General features: G+C 40.0%; 1 long non-coding RNA gene across 3 annotated transcripts in view; it reads right to left on the reverse strand.

Annotated features, from left to right (window-relative positions):
• The window catches only part of LOC112447052 (uncharacterized), a 384,327-nt gene that overhangs the window by 358,254 nt on the left and 3,100 nt on the right, over nt 1–22,973 (reverse strand). For all 3 annotated transcript variants that reach the window (XR_003035096.2, XR_009494841.1, XR_009494840.1), the window contains 2 exons: nt 12,323–12,444; nt 10,971–11,123 (listed from right to left, as the gene is read on the reverse strand). This is a non-coding gene — a long non-coding RNA (uncharacterized lncRNA). The remainder of the gene's footprint in view (nt 1–10,970; nt 11,124–12,322; nt 12,445–22,973) is intronic.

Here is a 22,973-nt window from a genome sequence, read left to right on the forward strand (position 1 = left end):
CGGACATAAAGACATTACATGGTTATTGACTATAGTCCCCACACTACACATCTCATACCCATGACCCATTGACTTTGCAACCAGAAGTTTGTACCTCTTAAACTCCCTTACCTATTTGTTTTTTTAGAATAGATTCTTTTCTTTATTTTGAAAATGTCCTTGTTATAGGCATAAACCAAACTCACACCACATGACAAAAAATATAAACCTCCACGCTAGTAAAGTAATGCTCAAAATTCTCCAAGCCAGGCTTCAACAATATGTGAATTGTGAACTTCCAGGTTTTCAAGCTGGTTTTAGAAAAGGCAGAGGAACCAGAGATCAAATTGCCAATATCTGCTGGAACATCGAAAAAGCAAGAGAGTTCCAGAAAAATATCTATTTCTGCTTTATTGACTATGCCAAAGCCTTTGACTGTCTGGATCACAATAAACTGTGGAAAATTCTGAAGGAGACAGGAATACCAGACCACCTGACCTGCCTCTTGAGAAACCTGTATGCAGGTCAGGAAGCAACAGTTAGAACTGGACATGGAACAACAGACTGGTTCCAAATAGGAAAAGGAGTACATCAAGGCTGTATATTGTCACCCTGCTTATTTAACTTATATGCAGAGTACATCATGAGAAATGCTGGGCTGGAAGAGACAAGCTGGAATCAAGATTGCTGGGAGAAATATCAATAACCTCAGATACACAGATGACACCACCCTTATGGCAGAAAGTGAAGAAGAACTAAAGAGCCTCTTGATGAAAGTGAAAGTGGAGAGTGAAAAAGTTGGCTTAAAGCTCAACATTCAGAAAACGAACATCATGGCATCTGGTCCCATAACTTCATAGGAAATAGATGGGGAAACAGGGGAAACAGTGTCAGACTTTATTTGGGGGGGGGGGGCTCCAAAATCACTGCAGGTGGTGACTGCAGCCATGAAATTAAAAGACGCTTACTCCTTGGAAGGAAAGTAATAACCAACCTAGATAGCATATAAAAAGCAGAGACATTACTTTGTCTGCAAAGGTCCATCTAGTCAAGGCTATGGTTTTTCCAGTGGTCATGTGTGGATGTGAGAGTTGGACTGTGAAGAAAGCTGAGCACCGAAGAATTGACGCTTTTGAACTGTGGTGTTGGAGAAGACTCTTGAGAGTCCCTTAGACTGCAAGGAGATCCAACCAGTCCATCCCAAAGGAGATCAGTCCTGGGTGTTCATTGGAAGGACTGATGTTGAAACTGAAACTCCAATACTTTGGCCATCTGAAGTAAAGAGCTGACTCATTGGAAAAGACCCTGTTGCTGGGAAAGATTGAGGGCAGGAGGAGAAGGGGATGACAGAGGATGAGATGCTTGGATGGCATCACAGACTCAATGGACATGGGTTTGGGTGGACTCTGGCAGTTGGTGATGGACGGGGAGGCCTGGCGTGCTGCGGTTCATGGAGTCAGTTGCAGAGTTGGACACGACTGAGCGACTGAACAGAACTGAACTGACCCAACTGGGACAACCAAAAATGCCTCCAGACATTTTCAAAATTGCGGTTGAGAATCCCTACTTTAGGACTCAGGTTAAGTGTCACATTCGCAAGGAATCCTTTCTTGGCACCCTCACCCTCACTCATTTACTTGAGCTCTTCTGTCATAGCACCCATATCAATTTGTAATAAAAACTATTGGGGGATTATTAATTATGATTATTAATGGTCCCTTCCTGAAGGGATGTAAAGTTTGCTGTAAACTTTGATGTAAAGTTCCTGAAGGTAGAGACTGTATCTGAATTTTTTTCTTCTCTCTTTTTTAAAATTACTATTTACTAACCATTCCCTCTCTAGAGCAATAGCTATGTATTAACATTTATTAGCAAACAAATGCTTGTTAAGTGAATAGATTAAGAGCTGGCTAAAGAAACAACACAAAAACGTCCCATGTCTGGTAGTTATAAATCTGAACTCACCATCTGCTCTTATTTTGGGAATAGCACATAATTATTTAGGGACAAGGAGAAGGAGAAGAAAGAGAGAAGAGGAAGTAAGAGAAAGACAAAACCAAGAGCATGAATGAAAGTATGGGTCCAGGAAACTAGGTGTTGCCAGAATAAAGAGTGTTACGGAGAAACAGGACCACAGCATCATATTTCCAAATATGAATATGCTTGTATACTGAAACAGATATTTGCTTGCAAGTGTCTGACTTTTCTAAGGTCAGAAATCTGCTGAGTCGAACATGAAACTTGCTCCAGGCCCTCCCTATCTTCCCTATTCCTGGTATGCACAGCTACTCATTGTGAAATCTCACAGTGTGTGTGTGTGTGTGTGTGTTAAGTCGCTTCAATCCTGTCTGACTCTTTGCAGCCCTATGGACTGCAGCCCACCAGGCTCCTCCATCCATGGGGATTCTCCAGGCAAGAATACTGGAGTGGGTTGCCATTCTCTCCTCCAGGGGATCTTCCCCACCCAGCGATTGAATCCATATCTCCTGCAGCTCCTCAATAGCTATCCTTGGAATTTCTTACTTTCACCTAAGTTTTTCATAATTGAAAAAATAATTAACAAAAGGCTGACATCATCACATTGTTCCAGAGAATATGTATTGTTGTCTGGAGCTGCATGTATGTCAGTTCTAGACAGTCCTCAGAATGTTAAGAAATGCTGCAGACTTGCCCAAAGACATAATAGCTTCTATAGTGGCCCTGCTATGGTTCTAATCAACAAGGGAGAATGAATCCTTTAAAATCACATTCAGAAAATGATAGATGTGGAAGCATCAATTTCATGTTTTCAAACTATCAGTTCAGTTCAGTTCAGTCACTCAGTCGGGTCCGACTCTTTGCGACCCCATGAGTCGCAGCACGCCAGGCCTCCCTGTCCATCACCAAGTCCCGGAGTTCACTCAGACTCATGTCCATCGAGTGAGTGATGCCATCCAGCCATTTCATCCTCTGTCGTCCCCTTCTCCTCCTGCCCCTAATCCCTCCCAGCATCAGAGTCTTTTCCAATGAGTCAACTCTTCGCATGAGGTGGCCAAAGTACTGGAGTTTCAGCTTTAGCATCATACCTTCCAAAGAAATCCCAGGGCTGATCCTCTTCAGAATGGACTGGTTGGATATCCTTGCAGTCCAAGGGATTCTCAAGAGCCTTCTCCAACACCACAGTTCAAAAGCATCAGTTCTTCAGTGCTCAGCCTTCTTCACAGTCCAACTGTCACATCCATACATGACCACAGGAAAAACCATAGCCTTGACTAGATGGACCTTTGTTGGCAAAGTAATGTCTCTGATTTTTATATGCTGTCTAGGTTGGTCATAACTTTCCTTCCAAGGAGTAAGCGTCTTTTAATTTCATGGCTGCAGTCCCCATCTGTAGTGATTTTGGAGCCCCCCCAAAATAAAGTCTGACACTGTTTCCACTGTTTCCCCATCTATTTCCCATGAAGTGATGGCACCAGATGCCATGATATTCGTTTTCTGAATGTTGAGCTTTAAGCCAACTTTTTCACTCTCCACTTTCAGTTTCATCAAGAGGCTTTTTAGTTCCTCTTCACTTTCTGTCATAAGGGTGGTAACATCTGCATATCTGAGGTTATTGACATTTCTCCCGGCAATCTTGATTCCAGCTTGTGTTTCTTCCAGTCCAACGTTTCTCATGATGTACTCTGCATATAAGTTAAATAAGCAGGGTGACAATATACAGCCTTGATGTACTCCTTTTCCTATTTGGAACCAGTCTGTTGTCCCCATGTCCATTTCTAACTGTTGCTTCCTGACCTGCATATAGGTTTCTCACGAACCAGGTCAGGTGGTCTGGTATTCCCTTCTTTTCAGAATTTCCCACAGTTTATTGTGATCCACACAGTCAAAGGCTTTGGCATAGTCAATACAGCAAAAAGATGTTTTTCTGGAACTCTCTTGCTTTTTCCATGATCCAGTGGATGTTGCCAATTTGATCTCTGGTTCCTCTGCCTTTTCTAAAACCAGCTTGAACATCAGGAAGTTCACGGTTCATGTATTGCTGAAGCCTGGCTTGGAGAATTTTGAGCATTACTTTACTAGCGTGTGAGATGAGTGCAGTTGTGCAGTAGTTTGAGCATTCTTTGGCATTGCCTTTTTTGGGGATTGGAATGAAAACTGACCTTTTCCAGTCCTGTGGCCACTGCTGAGTTGTCCAAATTTGCTGGCATATTGAGTGCAGCACTTTCACAGCATCATCTTTCAGGATTTGAAAGAGCTCAACTGGAATTCCATCACCTCCACTAGCTTTGTTTGTGATTATGTCTAAGAACCACTTGACTTCACATTCCAGGATGTCTGGCTCTAGGTCAGTGATCATACCATCATGATTATCTTGGTCGTGAAGACCTGTTTTGTACAGTTATTCTGTGTATTCTTGCCACCTCTTCTTAATATCTTCTGCTTCTGTTAGGTCCATACCATTTCTGTCCTTTATCGAGCCCATCTTTGCATGAAATGTTCCCTTGGTATCTCTAATTTTCTTGAAGAGATCTCTAGTCTTTCCCATTCTGTTGTTTTGCTCTATTTCTTTGTATTGATCGCTGAGGAAGGCTTTCTTATCTCTTCTTGCTATTCTTTGGAGCTCTGCATTCAGATGCTTATATCTTTCCTTTTCTCCTTTGCTTTTCACGTCTCTTCTTTTCACAGCTATCTGTAAGGCCTCCCCAAACAGCCATTTGGCTTTTTTGCATTTCTTTTTCTTAGGGATGGTCTTGATCCCTGTCTCCTATACAATGTCATGAACCTCATTCCATAGTTCATCAGGCACTCTATCTATCAGATCTAGGCCCTTAAATCTATTTCTCACTTCCACTGTATAATCATAAGGGATTTGATTTAGGTCATACCTGAATGGTCTAGTGGTTTTCCCTACTTTCTTCAATTTAAGTCTGAATTTGGTAATAAGGAGTTCATAATCTGAGCCACAGTCAGCTCCTGGTCTTGTTTTTGTTGACTGTATAGAGCTTCTCCATCTTTGGCTGCAAAGAATATAATCAATCTGATTTTGGTATTGGCCATCTGGTGATGTGGGCTATTATAAACAAAACAGTATAGTATTGGTATAAAAGCAGATACATAGACCAATGGAATAGAATCAAGACCAGAAATAAACCCATTCATATACAGTCAACTAATCTTTTACAAGGCTGCCAAGAATCTGCCTGAAACGCAGGATAGTAGTTTCTTTAATAAACAGTGTTCGGAAACTGTGTATCCACATATAACAAAATGATACTGGATCCTTTTGTTACAATATACACAATAAATAACTCAAAATGGGTTAAAGCCTTAAATATTATATATGAACCATAAAAATCCTATAAGAAAACACAGGAATAAAATACCCATGACATTACCCTTGGCAATGTCTTTTTGGAAATGTTCCAAAAACAAGGCAATCAAAGCAAAAATAAACAAATGGGTCTATGGCAAACTAAAAAAGCTTCTGCACAGGAAGTTAAAGTCTCTCACTTGTGTCTGACTCTTTGCAACCCCATGGACTATGCAGTCCATGGAATTCTCCAGGCCAGAATACTGGAGTGGATAGCCTTTCCCTTCTCCAGGGGATCTTCCCAACCCAGGGATTGAACCCAGGTCTCCCACATTGCAGGCGGATTCTTTACCAGCTGAGCCACAAGGGAAGCCCTCTGCACAGGAAAGGAAACAACAACAAAATGAGAAGGCAATCTACGGAATGAGAGAAAATATTTTCAAATCGTATCTGATAGGGGTTAATCTTCAAAACATATAAGAAACTTATACAACCCTACAGCAAAACAAAACACACACACACGCACACTTATAACCCAATTAAAAAGTGGGTGAAGGACCTCAGTAGACATTTTTCCAAAGAAGACCTACAAATTGTCCACAGGTACATGAACAGGTATATCACTAATCAGTAGGGAAACACAAATCAAAGCCATAGTGAGATACCACCTCATACCGGTCAGAATGGCTATTATCAATAAGGTAAGCAATAACAAGTGTTGGTGAAGGTATGAAGAAAAGAGAACTCTTGTGCACTGTTGGTAGGAATATAAAGTGGTACAACCACTGAAAAACAGTATGGGAACCTCCAAAAAAATTAAAAATAAAACTATGTATGATCTAATAACTCCACTTCTGTGTATGTATCCAAAAGAAATAAAGTTAGTATCTCAAAGAGATATCAGCACTTCCATGTTTTCACAGCATTATTCACAATAGCCAAGATATGGGAAAACTTAAGTGTCTGTCAACAGATGAATAGATGAAAAAAAATGTGAGATAATACATATGAATTAATATTATTAGCTTTAAAACAGAAGAAAATCCTGCCATTTACAAGATAGATGAACATTATGATAAGTGAGATAAGTCAAATACAGAAAGATAAATAATGCATCATCTCACTTATGTGTGAAATCTGAAAAAGTCAAACTCACAGGAGAATAGAACTACTGCAAGTTTGGGGGCATATGGAGTCAAGAAATGGAGAGATGTTGGTCATAGGGTACAAGCTTTCATTTATAAGATGAATAAGATCTGGAGGGGTCTAATATACAGCATGGTGACTGTGGTTAATAATAATATATTTTATACTTGAAATTTGCTGAGGGAATAGATCTTAAGTGTTCTCATACAGAAAAGGCAAGTACATGAAGTGACAGAAGTGTTAATTAGCTTGATTTTGGTAATCACAATGTACACATATATCAAATTATTGTGTTGTACCCATTAAGTATATAGTTTTTTTTTTTAATCATTTATGCTTCAGTAAAGCTGGGGGAAAAAAAGGAAAAAAAGGACAAATGTAATATATGATTGCATGCACAACATGGAAAACTTTAAATACACATGCATAAGAAGAAAAACAGAATAAAACCACCTATCAAAAAAAAAAAAAAAAAAAACCAGTATGCCCAGGGCACATGCACTGCTGCTGCCTGAGTCCACTGCTCTGCCTCAGCCTGCTTCTCTGACCATGCCACCTGCTGGTGGGACTCGGCAAGCTCCAGCAGCCTGGAGTCGGACAGCCCTGGATGAGCGTCTGGCACCTCATGTGCATATCTTTGAGCTTGCAGCCCTGAAGCAACCCCTCTCTTGGTCCTCCAGTCAGCCTGGATGTAGACATTAAGGAAGAAGACACAGAGACTTGGATGGCAACACATCTGATACAGGACACTGGTTCCATCCTTGGTCACACATGCCTCGGAGCAACTAAGCCAGTGCGCCACAACTACTGAGCCTAAGCGCCGCAACTACTGAAGCCCGCATGTCATAGAGCCCTTGCTCCACAGTAGGAGATGCCACTGTGATGAGAAGCCTGTGCACTTCAACTAGAGAGTAGCCCCTACTCTCTGCAACTAGACAAAACTCGAATGCAGCAATGAAGACCCAATGCAGCCAAAAATAAAATAACTGTCATTCACTCGATACAGTTGATAAGCAGTAGAGGGATTCAGGCAAGGGAGGTACAGCAGCCTCCCAGGGGCTCCTGAGCTTCAGAGGAGTCTGTGACATAAAAGAACCTTGAACACATGAAAAGATGCTCAATATTGCTCATCATTAGAGAAATCCAATGTAGAGAAATTTCTCTACAATGAGATATCACCTCTCACTGGTCAGAGCAGCGATCATCAAGAAGTCTACAAACAATAAATCCTGGAGAGGGTGTGGAGAAAAGGGAACACCCTTGCACTGTTGTTGGGAATGTAAATTGATATAGCCATGATGGAAGACGCAATGGAGATTCCTCAAACAGCTAGGGATAAAACCACCATATGGATGGCGGACCTAAGATGGTGGAGTATAGGATGGAGGAGACCACTTTCTCCCCCACAAAGTCATCAAAAGAACATTTGAACGCTAAGTACATTCCACAAAACAACTTCTGAATACTGGCAGAGGACATCAGGCACCCAGAAAAGCAGCCCATTGTCTTCGAAAGGAGGTAGGAAAAAATATAAAAGATAAAAAGAGAGACAAAAGAGGTAGGGACAGAGATCTGTCCCGGGAAGGGAGTCTTAAAAAAGAGAGAAGTTTCCAAATACCAGGAAACACTCTCACTGGCAAGTCTGTGGCGAGCCTTGGAACCTCAGAGGGCAACATACCCGGGAGGAAAAAAAATAAACAATTAAAATCCACAGATTACGAGCCCAATGGTAACTCCCCCAGCGGAGAAGCAGCGCAGATGCCTGCACCCGCCACTAGCAAGCAGCAATGCAGCCTCTTCTGCTTGAGGTGAAGGTAGCACTGAGCCCCTCGTTCTACTAAAGTTAAGGTTCTTGTTAAACCAGAGTCTCACAAATGATCAGGAAAAGAACTGCATGCCTAAAATTATGGGTTTGCTTTATCAGAAATTAAAGATCATTGGCCAAATTTTCTTAATGCGCATTTTAACTTTTTAATTTTTTTGTTATTTAAACTTTTTTAGAACAGGAAAGAATCATCTTTTCATTTGTAGCAGAAAGCTAGGCAGAAGAAATAAATCTAACAGAAAACATTGTTATTTCCTAAGAATACTGCAAAGATTAAAATAGAGTCACATCCAAAAAAAGTCTGGTGGACGGCTGTATATTTAAAAGATAATTTTACTATAGTGTCTATGTATTGCTTGGAAATCATTTTTACTTGCTTCCAGATTACTGCTTCTATTCCTGTCAAATTCAAAACATTTTAATAGACAGTGATGCCTGATGACTAAATCTGAGGCAGCTTACAGTCAGTAAAGAATGCCAACAACTGTATATGGTACCTGTAAGTAGTGTGAAGATAATTATAACATCATTAATGTTATTCTCAAGTATAGTAGTATGAATTGAACAGATCAAACAAGAAATTCCAAAGAACTAAGAGGCTTTCAATTCTGCTAACTTGGATTTGTATGTTCTGCAAAGGTGGATTAGACAAGTTTACCCATCTATACCCTCAATATTTCCTTACTCTCTCACACTACCACTTACCAGTTGTTTACAATTCCCCCAAATAATTCTACTCTTAAATAGTTTTCATCTACCCAAGACACTGTATATTGTTGATTAAAAGCATTGTAATGGAAAAGCTGAAGTACATCTAAGAAGGCATCTAAAGTACTTCCCTGATTCACAAACTGGAATCTTTTGCAGCTTAATTAACTTGGAGGAGGTGCAAAACATCTTATTTGATTGTGCCTAACTTGAGAATACACTCAATTTGATCTCCTTTGGAAAACACTCAGCTGTACAGCAGAAATTAACAAAACTTTGTAAATCAACTATTCTTACACAAGTGAAAAGAAAACACTCAGGCTCCTAAAAGAATCATATTTTACATCAACAAGCAATTTTTCCCTGAGCCTACTCAAAGTAATCTGCCAACAGGATATCATTATGAAAATTAAGGATTTAAATAGTTTTCTATTCTTCTTTTTATAGTTTTATATTTTTATTCAATTTTTTAAAAACCCTGTTTCTATTGTTGTTTTTAAATTCACTCTTTTTGTCATATCTGTGACTTAGGCAATCCAGAGCTCATTTGTTTATATTTGTCTCTCCTTTTCTCTATTTAAAAATGAATAAATACTTTTATCTTATCTAGTTTGTACATGAAATTCTGCACATAAGTAATCAGTCAATTCCTGCAGGTTTATTTTTAAAGTTTTAATCATAATTAAAAGATTACTAGTTTCATTTCCATAAGCCATTCACTCTTAGTAGTCAATTATAAAAGTGAATTCATAAAGCATATGCCATTAAACCATATTGATAAGAAACTGAACACAACAAAGATTACATACAACAGGACCTACAGTGTTGTAGAGCAATGCTTTTATCTGTTTGTTCTTTTGTAAATAAAATTTCCCTAGACATTTTATTGCAATTTTGTTCTTGGCCATTAGATTTCTGGATATTCTTTGTGACCACTAGAGGTCTACTGCACCTATCTTGAAAAAAATGCTTATTTTTGTTAGTTATGCTGTTTAGGACCTGCCTGAATGTGTCCACTATTTACCCATATTTTCACGCACTGAATCACTAATACATTCATCATTGTTCTGATGCTACTTTCAGAGGAGGAGAGAGTTGTGAGTTTCTTACATCTGCCTTTTCCCCTATCCTTCCTTGTATATAATACTCTACCTCCTGGCTCCCCAGGCCCTTATTCTACCAGGCATCTCTCATCCTCTCTCTACCTTCAACACTTGCCTTCTTCTTTGGTCTCCACTTATTACCTTGTAGTCTTCCCTGGTGGCTCAGACGGTAAAGCGTCTGCCTGCAATGCACGAGACCTGAGTTCAATTCCTGGTTCGGGAAGATCCCCTGGAGAAGGAAATGGCAATCCACTCCAGCACTCTTCCTGAAAAATCCCATAGACGGAGAAGCCTGATAGGCTATAGTCCATGGGGTCACAAAGAGTTGGACACGACTGAGCGACTTCACGACATTACCTTGTAAACTTGCTAATAAGGCTCCCATCCTAAAATCTTCCTTCACTCTGGTCTTCCTCTAGTGATTCTCCTAAGCTTAGGACTAAGTCCTAAGTCTCATCACCCATTCATTGATGAGTGCTTACTATTATGTAAGAACGCTCATGTTATCTGTGCTCCCATTGTCACCTCCCATGGCTCCTCCAATACAGTTGCACTCAACTGAAATGGCTGTAACAAGACAGTTACATCCTTGATGCTTCCTATCTTTCTCCCAATAGCATCATTCCTGAGTCCTGAGGTTCTATCTCTTTAATAGTTCCAGAATCTGCTTGCTTTCCTCCTTGTCTCATCTTCACTCAGGTCCTCATTTCTTCTCATCTAAATTACACCCACAGCCTCTAACTGACCTCATGACATTGGCCTTCTTTCCTTCCAACATTCTCAACCCTCCTGCCAGGGATCTTACTAAGGCACATCTAACCACTATCTTGCTAAGACCATTCCATCATTCCCTGAACCTTCAGATAAAGCCCAGACCCATAGTAAAGACAAGAGTAGCCCATCACAGGCCTCCGCTTACCTCTCCCCTGGGTCTCTCTCCACTGCTCTCTTCCTCGAGATCTTCACACACAAACTTTCTGGCTTGTCCTTGCTCCTTTGTTACCATTGATTTTTGCAACCACTCTTTTCTTCTGTGTTGAACTTCATCGTTGAGAGTACGTTCTTCAGAAGTCTGTGGGTGATAAACACTTGGTCTTTGTGTGTCTTAACATGGCTTTATTTCATTCTCTTTTTAGTTTTACTGATTATAAATATGACTTTTTAAAATCTGAGGGCACCAATCACTTTTTCCTGGAAAAGTCTGCGCTTTCATCTTTCCCTTCATCCTTTCTGTTCTCTCCTCCTTTTAATCTAATTACACGTATGTGGAAATTGATCATATTATCCTATCTATCTCTTAGCTTTCTCCATGTTTTCATCTCTTTATATTGTGAGTGGGCATCTCAAATCTATCTTTCAATTCACTTTCTTTTTTCGTCTGCTATTTCTATACAATTGCTTAAACTCGCCTCTCTAAGAAGCCTTCTTGAAAGCTAAACCTGAATTAAGTTCTCTTTCTCTGGGTCACTAAAGGTCCATGTACAGGCCAACATATACTACATTTAAAACTTTATTTTAACTTTCTGCTTATTTTTCTCTTCCATTTCAAATTTTCTATTTGTTAAGGGCAAGACTGTTTTTTATTTTTATACCCCTTGTACTTGCTACTGTGCCTGTAACATGAGGAACAATCTGTAATTGATTATTTCTCACTTTTAACTTCAATATGCATATCTGTCTGGGACTATTGATAATTTTATTTTCACGTGACATCTACTTATACACCTTCCCCATATAAGGGTAAGAACTATATTTATTTTGTGCACTATTATATTTCCTGTGTTTGGGATATAACAAACACCCATATATATCTGTGTTTTCTTTATGATGTGCCTCTCATTACCTTGAAGAAAACCCAAAGGAATGGTCTATGATTCGAAAACACTGGCAATATTACTAGAACTGTGGCGCTATTGATGGATCCTTATTTTAACAGCACAGCCTTCTCCTAACTTTTCTTTGACAGTTTATGGGTTAGATCCCAGTTTTATATTTTGAACAGTTCTTTCCATTCCAAGCATATTGACTGACTTTTTTCTATCTCCATGGGTTTTCTGAAAGCAACAGTAACATTCCAAATATCTTAAATCTATTACTTTTATCCAAAAACAATTTTAAGAGAGGAATAATACAGGTATCATTCAGGGAAAATTCTTCTTTTCCATACTTGATGTTTTCTTCTGGATGAAGACAGTAACACTTCCAGCCTCTCTCCATACTCTCACCACACATTCTTCTATATTCACGTCAACTGCTCCACCTCATACTCACCTCCAAGAAGGAAAACATGCTATTTTTTAATTTGGAGAAAGAAACTGGATGAATAGCCCAGCTCCTTCTCTCTCCTTATTCTGAGGAGTGGGAATTCTTCTCTCCATGAACTTATTCTGCTCCTGTTGGGAGAGATTTTCCATGGTCCAGTATTACTTTATACACTTAATTGGGGGATTCAGTATTAGGTAACTGACTTAACTGACTTGCCTACAGACATATGCATGTTCTTTCATTGTCCTTTCAGTAATAAGGTGATATTTTTGCCCTCTTTCCCCTGAAATTAAGCTTTATTTATCAATTGCTTTAGACCTAAACCAAGCACGGGGAGCTATTTATTGATGCCCCCCCCCCAAAGATACTAACACATTTCAACAGAAGGTGGTAGCACATATTACAGTGATCCAAGCACTCATTTCTGCCACTGTCATAAAATAGCAATTCATTCATTCATTCAACAAACATCTATCGAACATCTGTAATGTGCTAGTTCCTGAAGGTAGCTCAGTGAACAAAACAGTCAAAATCCCTTTCTTCATGAAGTTCATATTCTAGTGGAAGAGAAATAAAGGAAGATATAAAAATAATATTGGGATGGCCAAAACTTTCATTCGGGTTTTTCTGTAACATCTTAACATCTGTAAGAAACTACAGAAAAATCCAAATGAACTTTTGGTCAACAGAATAAGTCCTATGGGGAAAAAATAGGTTGAAGAGATTAAGAGTGGGATAAGATAGGGAGGTCAAGGGCAATCTCAGTGAGAATAAAACATCGGAAGCATTGCACAAAGAATGGATAGAAGTGAGAGAGTAGTTGATGGAGAGATCTGGAGTAGAGGAAACAGCTATGAGGCAGGAAGAGTGAGGAGGTCAGTGGGGCTGGAGAAGAAGGAGTACAAGGAAGGAGAGGTAGAGTTCATGGGACAGGAGGTCAAAGAGGTGATGGGGAGAGAGAACAAGTCATGTAGAACCGTGAAGGCCATAGTAGTGATTTGAGCTTTCATTCAGGGTGATGTGGGTTGTCAGTGCAGGATTTAAACAAAGGAATGACATTGCCTGACATGTTTTCAAGGGATTTCTCTTGCTGCTATATTGAGAATGAACCTACAGGGAGCAGTATAGAAACAGGGTAATCAGTTAGCAGATTATGGCAACGATCCAAGTGAGAGGTGATGGTGTCCAGGAAGAGTGCCGGCAGAAATGGTAAAAGGTGTCAGATTCTGGATATATTTTATAGATGGAGCCAAGAGGAATTCCTGATGAACAGGCAGTTGGATATGATAGCCTGTGCTATTAACTACTTCCCAAGGCAAGTGCCTCTTAAGAGATACTGAATAAGCCTCATAAAGTCCATCAGTGATCCCTGCTTCTAGGCATCATATTTCAACACTTTAAAATGTAGCTTTTGCAACTCAAGTTACTCCCAGTGTAACTGGGAAGTCAAGTCTGGTCTAGAAGAACTCACTCACTTAAACATTTCACTTGGTAGAGAAATTAAAATGCTTGCTCTCTGATATCCGCAAACACTTGTAAGAATACATCGTGTATATAAATATATAAAACATACAGCTTTAATAAGAAAATGTATCAATAAGTCAATATCCAACCTCATATCTCGTAGTAACTGCTAAAAGAACATCTCTTATGAACCACATTTAGAGTCTATTAAAAGGTGACAATGCACCTGATATTTTGTGAAATTCTAATTTAAATCTTTATATCTTTTAGGAGTAATGGGAAAAACTTTTTCTAGCCTTTGCATAAAAGAGCAAACAAAGATCCAACCAATAAGTAGAACATATTAAAAAAAAATTTTTTTTTAATTACAGGCCATTTAAGTCAAGTATGACTTGACGAACTCAACCCACAAATGATTTCAAGATTATGAAATAAAACTCCAGAGACATTTCTAGAAACTTGCTCATACTCTGCTATCTGAAGTAAGCTTGTAAAACTATCAGTGTACCAAGGTAAGTAATAAAATGTTTGACCAATTGTCGATATTTTTCTTTAGTATCATCCAAATGTAACAAGGTAAGTCAAAACGCAGCATTGTCCTCACAGCAGTATCACAAACATTTGTTGGGAACAAAAGGAAAATACTAATGATTCCCTGCTATTTGCAGAAAGTTATCAAAATTAGAACATGAAGGAAAATAGTCTATAGTCACCAACGTGTGTAAATAGTATAATCACTCCCCCCGTTGACAGCTGCTGTCCATGCCAATGCCACGTGTCCCTTCCTTTTATCTGCCACCTTTCTGTGTTTGAAGAAACATCCAAGCATCAAGACATGAATGACCTGCACTCCCACAACCAGAGACAAAGATAACAAAGTAGATGTCACCATCTCCCTAGACGAACAGGAAAAATGTCAAGGGCCTGTTTTTACAACATAGTAATCTGGGGATTTTTTTCATTCAGAGATTCTATTGTTTTTTCCACTGCCATCTGTAACAAAACAGGGAAATGAGGTTTTAAAAAAATCAATGTTCAATGTAAACAAATCATGTGGACTCCACTGGGCTCCATAGTGTTGTATGTTTACTTTACAGATGTAACCTTTCCAGGCATTGGCTAATTCCGGTGTGATAAATAAAATTATCTTCAAAATTGGAGTACGACGTCATCACAAATGGTATGATGGAAACAAAGTTATAGCCAGTGCCCACTTATCCAGAATGACAGGAAACTGGATAATTGAATAGTCTCATTAGGTAAGAATTATTGTACATAAACTACCAATTTTCCAAGAAATAGAGTAAAAATAGAATATATTTAAACCACGGTAAGAAGAGGAACTAAAAAGCCTCTTGATGAAAGTGAAAGAGGAGAGTGAAAAAGTTGGCTTAAAGTTCAACATTCCGAAAATGAAGATCATGGCATCTGGTCCCATCATTTCATGGGAAATAGATGGGGAAACAGAGAAGGCAATGGCACCCCACTCCAGTACTCTTGCCTGGAAAATCCCATGGACGGAGGAGCCTGGTAGGTTGTAGTCCATGGGGTCTCGAAGAGTCGGACACGACTGAGCGACTTCACTTTCACTTTTTACTTTCATGAATTGGAGAAGGAAATGGCAACCCACTCCAGTGTTCTTCCTTGGAGAATCCCAGGGATGGGGGAGCCTGGTGGGCTGCTGTCTATGGGGTCGCACAGAGTTGGACACGACTGAAGCGACTTAGCAGCAGCAGCAGATGGGGAAAAAGGGGACACAGCGTCAGATTTTATCTTTCGGGGCTCCAAAATCAATGCAGATGGTGACTGCAGCCATGAAATTAAAAGACGCTTACTCCTTGGAAGGAAAGTTATGACCAACCTAGATAGCATATTCAAAAGCAGAGACATTACTTTGCCAACAAAGGTCCATCTAGTCAAGGCTATGGTTTTTCCAGTGGTCATGTATGGATACAAGAGTTGGACAGTGAAGAAAGCTGAACACCAAAGAATTGGTGCTTTTGAACTGTGGTGTTGGAGAAGACTCTTGAGAGTCCCTTGGACTGCAAGGAGATCCAATCAGTCCATTCTAAAGGAGATCAGTCTGGGGTGTTCTTTGGAAGGAAGGATGCTAAAGCTGAAACTCCAGTACTTTGGCTACCTCATGCGAAGAGTTGACTCATTGGAAAAGACCCTGATGCTGGGAGGGATTGGGGGCAGGAGGAGACGGGGACGACAGAGGATGAGATGGTAGGATGGCATCACTGACTCGATGAACATGAGTTTGAGTGAACTCCAGGAGATGGTGATGGACAGGGAGTACTGGCCTGCTGCGATTCATGGGGTTGCAAAGAGTTGGACAGGAATGAGCCACTGAATTGAACTGAACTGAAGCACAAATTAACCCATTTGGTTCATAGCAGTAACCATACCATGCTAGTAATTCTGAATATCAATTTAGCCTACCAGATACTGGGTTGAATCAATGGTAGCTTTCTAATTTGGCCTAAAAGTTGTTGATTTCAACAAATTTCTGCCATATGAATACATTGTTATCATTTGTCCATCTTATAGAGCTGTACAAGTGTACATTTTTATAACTCCCATAATTTGAACTTTTCTAATATTTCAGAGAAAGAGAAAGGAGAGAAAATCACTAGTATAATCCTCACAAATATAATAGAGAAAATTAGGCATGTATTTTACACCTTATTTCTATTTACCATGTAAGTTCAGTTCAGTCACTCAGTCATGTCTGACTCTTTGCCTCCCCATGAATTGCAGCATGCCAGGCCTCCCTGTCCATCACCAACTCCCAGATTTCACTCAGATTCACGTTCATCGAGTCGGTGATGCCATCCAAACATCTCATCCTCTGTCGTCCCCTTCTCCTTCTGCACCCAATCCCTCCCAGCATCAGAGTCTTTTCCAATGAGTCAACTCTTCGCATGAGATGGAAAAGTTTCAGCTTTAGCATCAGTCCTTCCAATGAACACCCAGGACTGATCTCCTTTAGGATGGACTGGTTGGATCTCCTTGCAGTCCAAGGGACTCTCAAGAGTCTTCTCCAACACCACAATTCAAGAGCATCAATTCTTCGGTGCTCAGCTTTCTTCACAGTCCAACTCTCACATCCATACGTGACCCCTGGAAAAACCATAGCCTTGACTAGACGAACCTTTGTTGGCAAAGTAATGTCTCTGCTTTTGAATATGCTATCTAGGTTGGTCATAACTTTCCTTCCAAGGAGTAAGCGTCTTTTAATTTCACGGCTGCAATCACCATCTGCAGTGATTTTGGAGCCCAAAAAATAAAGTCTGACACTGTTTCCACTGTTTCCCCATCTTTTTCCCATGAAGTGATGGGAGCAGATGCCATGACTTTAGTTTCTGAATGTTGAGCTTTAAGCCAACTTTTTCACTCTCCTCTTTCACTTTCATCAAGAGGCTTTTGAGTTCCTCTTCACTTTCTGTCATAAGGGTGGTAACATCTGCATATCTGAGGTTATTGATATTTCTCCCGGCAATCTTGATTCCAGCTTGTGCTTCTTCCAGTCCAGCATTTCTCATGATGTACTCTGCATAGAAGTTAAATAAACAGGGTGACAATATACAGCCTTGACGTACTTCTTTTCCTATTTGGCACCAGTCTGTTGTTCCATGTCCAGTTCTAACTGTTGCTTCCTGACCTGCATGCAGGTTTCTCAAGAGGCAGGTCAGGTGGTCTGGTATTTCCATCTCTTTCAGAATTTTCCACAGTTTATTGTGATCCACACAGTCAAAGGCTTTGGCATAGTCAATAAAACAGAAATAGATGATTTTCTGGAACTCTCTTGCTTCTTCCATGATCCAGTGGATGTTGGCAATTTGATCTCTGGTTCCTCTTCCTTTTCTAAAACCAGCTTGAATATCTGGAAGTTCACGGTTCACGTACTGCTGAAGCCTGGCATGGAGAATTTTGAGCATTACTTTACTAGCATGTGAGATGAGTGCAATTGTGCAGTAGTTTGAGCATTCTTTGGCATTGCCTTTCTTTGGGATTGGAATGAAAACTGACCTTTTCCAGTCCTGTGGCCACTGCTAAGTTGTCCAAATTTGCTGGCATATTGAGTGCAGCACTTTCACAGCATCATCTTTCACGATTTGAAAGAGCTCCACTGGAATTCCATCACCTCCACTAGCTTTGTTCATGATTATGTCTAAGACCCACTTGACTTCACATTCCAGGATGTCTGGCTCTAGGTAAGTGATCACACCATTGTGATTATCTAGGTTGTGAAGATCTTTTTTGTACAGGTTTTCTGTGTATTCTTGCCACCTCTTCTTAATATCTTCTGCTTCTGTTAGGTCCATACCATTTCTGTCCTTTATCGAGCCCATCTTTGCATGAAATGTTCCCTTGGTATCTCTAATTTTCTTGAAGAGATCTCTAGTCTTTCCCATTCTGTTGTTTTGCTCTATTTCTTTGTATTGATCACTGAGGAAGGCTTTCTTATCTCTTCTTGCTATTCTTTGGAGCTCTGCATTCAGATGCTTATATCTTGCCTTTTCTCCTTTGTTTTTGCTTCTCTTCTTTTCACAGCTATTTGTAAGGCCTCCTCAGACAGCCATTTTACTTTTTTGCATTTCTTTTCCATGGGGATGGTCTTGATCCCTGTCTCCTGTACAATATCACAAACCTCAGTCCATAGTTCATCAGGTACTCTATCTATCAGATCTAGGCCCTTAAATCTATTTCTCACTTCCACTGTATAATCACAAGGGATTTGATTTAGGTCATACCTGAATGGTCTAGTGGTTTTCCCTACTTCTTCAATTTAAGTCTGAATTTGGCAACGAGTTCATGATCTGAGCCACAGTCCGCTCCTGGTCTTGTTTTTGCTGACTGTATAGAGCTTCTCCATTGTTGGCTGCAAAGAATATAATCAATCTGATTTCAGTGTTGACCATCTGGTGATGTCCATGTATAGAGTCTTCTCTTGTGTTGTTGGAAGAGGGTGTTTGCTATGACCAGTGCATTCTCAGCAAAACTCTATTAACTCTAGCTCCTCTCAGTTGCCGCCCCTGACCTTGGGCGAGGGGTGGCTCCTCTCAGCCAGGCTTCTGCATGGTCTGTCGCTGCCGGCATGCTTCTGTAGTACAAACCTAATGCTTTAAAATATTTTAAAATTCTGGCTGAAGTTGCAAAAAGTTATTTGAGCTGTATACCCTTGTATTATTCTTGCTTTTATACTATAGCAAGAATAAACCATCTAATCAGAAAGATTGAATTTGAAGCATAATAAATCTGAAAACAAGATTTCCTGGAAATACTTTACCCTGCTTTTGGATACCTATAAGGAAGTAGCCTATGCTTTTCAAATCCAAAGATCAATCTTACCTTTATTTTGTGCATATTAAAATTTCAAATTCTGTATTCAACATGGAATTGTATTTTGATATAAACCAAAAGCTCTCTGCTCATCTGAAATTTTACTAGCCTCCAAAGCAGTAAAAACATCTTCAGTTTTGTCATCTTGGAAGGGTCTAGAACTTTCCAGGAATGCAGGCATCTCATGGCACAGCACACCCTAGCTAATTCCAGGAGGAAGGAAAAATCCAAGGAGATTCACATACCCGAAGCATCCTTGCCCACTAGGCATCACAGGCATGCACTTGGGGAAGCTTCAATTGAGGCAGCAGTACTTCCCTTGCTGCTGTTCAATTACTAAGTCATGTCTCACTCCTCTGTGACCCCATGGACTGTAGACCACCAGGCTTTGCCATAGGATTTCCCAAGCAAGAATACTAGAGTGGGTTGCCATTTCCTCCTCCAGGGGATCTTCCTGACTCAAGGATTGAACCCACTTCTTCTGCCTTGGCAGGCAGATTCTTTACCACTGAGCCACCTTATCCCAGCATTCACCATCTTCTGACTGCTGAACCTATGACTTTCAGAGGCTCACCTTTGTTTACTGGAGTTACCTCACTTGCAAGTAACTGGTAGGTTCAGTTCAGTTCAGTTCAGTCACTCAGTCGTGTCCAACTCCTCGCGACCCCATGAATCGCAGCACGCCAGGCCTCCCTGTCCATCACCAACTCCAGAAGTTCACTCAAACTCACATCCATCGTGTCGGTGATGCCATCCAGCCATCTCATCCTCTGTCGTCCCTGTCTCCTCCTGCCCCCAATCCCTCCCAGCATCAGAGTCTTTTCCAATGAGTTAACTCTTTGCATGAGGTGGCCAAAGGACTGGAGTTTCAGCTTTAGCATCATTCCTTCCAAAGAAATCCCAGGGCCAATCTCCTTCAGAATGGACTGGTTGGATCTCCTTGCAGTCCAAGGGACTCTCAAGAGTCTTCTCCGACACCACAGTTCAAAAACATCAATTCTTCGGCACTCAGCTTTCTTCACAGTCAAATTCTCACATCCATACATGACCACAGGAAAAACCATAGCCTTGACTAGACGGACCTTTGTTGGCAAAGTAATGTCTCTGCTTTTCAATATGCTATCTAGGTTGGTCATAACTTTCATTCCAAGGAGTAAGCATCTTTTAATTTCATGGCTGCAGTCACCATCTGTAGTGATTTTGGAGCCCAAAAAATAAAGTCTGACACTGTTTCCCCATCTATTTCCCATGAAGTGGTGGGACCAGATGCCATGATCTTCGTTTTCTGAATGTTGAGCTTTAAGCCAACTTTTTCACTCTCCTCTTTCACTTTCATCAAGAGGCTTTTGAGTTCCTCTTCACTTTCTGTCATAAGGGTGGTGTCATCTGCATATCTGAGGTTATTGATATTTCTCCTGGCAATCTTGATTCCAGCTTGTGCTTCTTCCAGTCCAGCATTTCTCATGATGTACTCTGCATAGAAGTTAAATAAGCAGGGTGACAATATACAGCCTTGATGTACTCCTTTTCCTATCTGGCACCAGTCTGTTGTTCCATGTCCAGTTCTAACTGTTGCTTCCTGACCTGCATACAGATTTCTCAAGAGGCAGATCAGGTGGTCTGGTATTCCCATCTCTTTCAGAATTTTCCACAGTTTATTGTGATCCACACAGTCAAAGGCTTTGGCATAGTCAATAAAGCAGAAAATAGATGTTTTTCTGGAACTCTCTTGCTTTTTCAATGATCCAGCGGATGTTGACAATTTGATCTCTGGTTCCTCTTCCTTTTCTAAAACCAGCTTGAACATCAGGAAGTTCACAATTCACATATTGCTGAAGCCTGGCTTGGAGAATTTTGAGCATTACTTTACTAGCGTGTGAGATGAATGCAATTATGCGGTAGTTTGAGCATTCTTTGGCATTGCCTTTCTTTGGGATTGGAATGAAAACTGACCTTTTCCAGTCCTGTGGCCACTGCTGAGTTTTCCAAATTTGCTGGCATATTGAGTGAAGCACTTTCAGTTTGGTTAGTTTTCTGTAATTGTATCTTCCCTCATAGCTCAGTTGGTAAAGAATCTGCCTGCAATGCAGGAGACCTGGGTTTGATTCCTGGGTTGGGAAGATCCCCTGAAGAAGGACATGGCAACCCACTCCAGTATTCTTGCCTGGAGAATCCCATGGACTGAGGAGCCTGGCGGGCTACTGTGCAAGGTGTCACAAGAGTTAGACACAACTTAGTGACTAAACCACCACCACCAAAGACTGTGACATCTGTCTCATTCATCACTTCATCCCTAGAAACTGTCATGACGTTGAAAGCACCTATCGTGAGTTGATAGGAATAGCTCCTAGAACAATGCAGAATCCCAATTACATGATGGGGAAAAGCACAAAAGCACATGGGAATTGTTCAAATAGATCCCAGCAAATCTGGACTGTCTAAAAGGATCAAAGCAGATAGTTTAGAACTAAAAGACACACCTGAGGGCATGGGGGAAGATGGCAACTATTCTGGGGCAAAGAACCAGACTGGGCTGGAGAAGCATTTATTTCTGGTTCACACCTTTCATACTTGCAGATTGATGAGTTACTTAAATATCTTATTTTGTTCTCCTACACAAGAAATATCAAATTTCTTTTATATTAAAAAAAAAACTCAATATTAGGATCCTATCAGGTAAACACTTATCTTTTATTTCCTCCCCTTGTCTTCTACAATCTGGTGTTATTATTATTGTTTGGTGGCTGAAAGAATGAGGTTTAAATCCTCTTTGCTACCCAGTTCTATTAAAGAAATACATTCCAATTAGCACTTTAAATGATGATTTAAATTATCTATGCATTTTATTCAGGACATCATTTTCCCCATAATTTTAGAAAATATAGTACAGGGAACTCTACTCAATAGTTTTATATGGGAAAAGAATTTGAAAAATATATATGTATATGTAGAACAAAATCTCTTTGCTATACACCAGAAACTAACATAACATTATAAATCATATATACGCCAATATAAAAAATATTATCCCTTTAAAAAAAGAAGAAAATAGATGGATATTTGTATTGAGAATCCTATCAGTGTTTTGATATCTTAGTTCATATGATTATAACCAGTATATCAACTTACTGTAAAAAGAACTGCACTTAATTGATTCCCTGGTTCAACAAGTGTGGAAACAAAAATTGATTATAGTTCATTTAGATTTCTGTTTTACAGACTCACTGCCATTAGGAAAGATGGTATTGAAAGACTTCATCAGCTAATTTAATGGTGTAATTGGCAATCCAAATGACAGACTTGGTTTTCCTTTTCTCACAGTCATAATTCCTCTTCTTAGCACTGCAACTTCTCAATGTTAAATGAAGACAAATATTATACAACACACAGACTCTGACTCTAAGTCCAAAATAGTTCATCTTCAAGTATTTGTAAACTGAAGTACATTCTGAGAGAACGTTATCTAATCTGTGCTTTAACCCATTACAGGGGCCCTGCTGTCTTTAATCCTGAATAGGTTCCATCTTGTTTATATTTGGAAAGTACCAGGCAGTTGGAATCTTTCAGTGGTGCTACCTCCAGCTCACCCCTAATACTCAAACCATGTGCAAATTTGTTGATTCTTTTCAGTGTCCTAGTAGTTTGTCTTCCTCTCTTCCTCTGTAGTGAATTCACTAGTTCAGTGTTTTTTGTCTTTATTTGGAGCTATTACCATATGCTTCTTACCAGATTTCCTATCTGCAGCCTACTCCCGATACACAGACTTATCTTTCTAAAATAGAAACATATGTTACAGCCACAGAAAACTTTCAGTTCTTGCCTATGACTTGCTTTAAAAAAAAAA

The sequence above is a fragment of the Bos taurus genome, chromosome 6, assembly GCF_002263795.3.
Source record: "Bos taurus isolate L1 Dominette 01449 registration number 42190680 breed Hereford chromosome 6, ARS-UCD2.0, whole genome shotgun sequence".
NCBI classification, from domain to species: Eukaryota; Metazoa; Chordata; class Mammalia; order Artiodactyla; family Bovidae; genus Bos; species Bos taurus.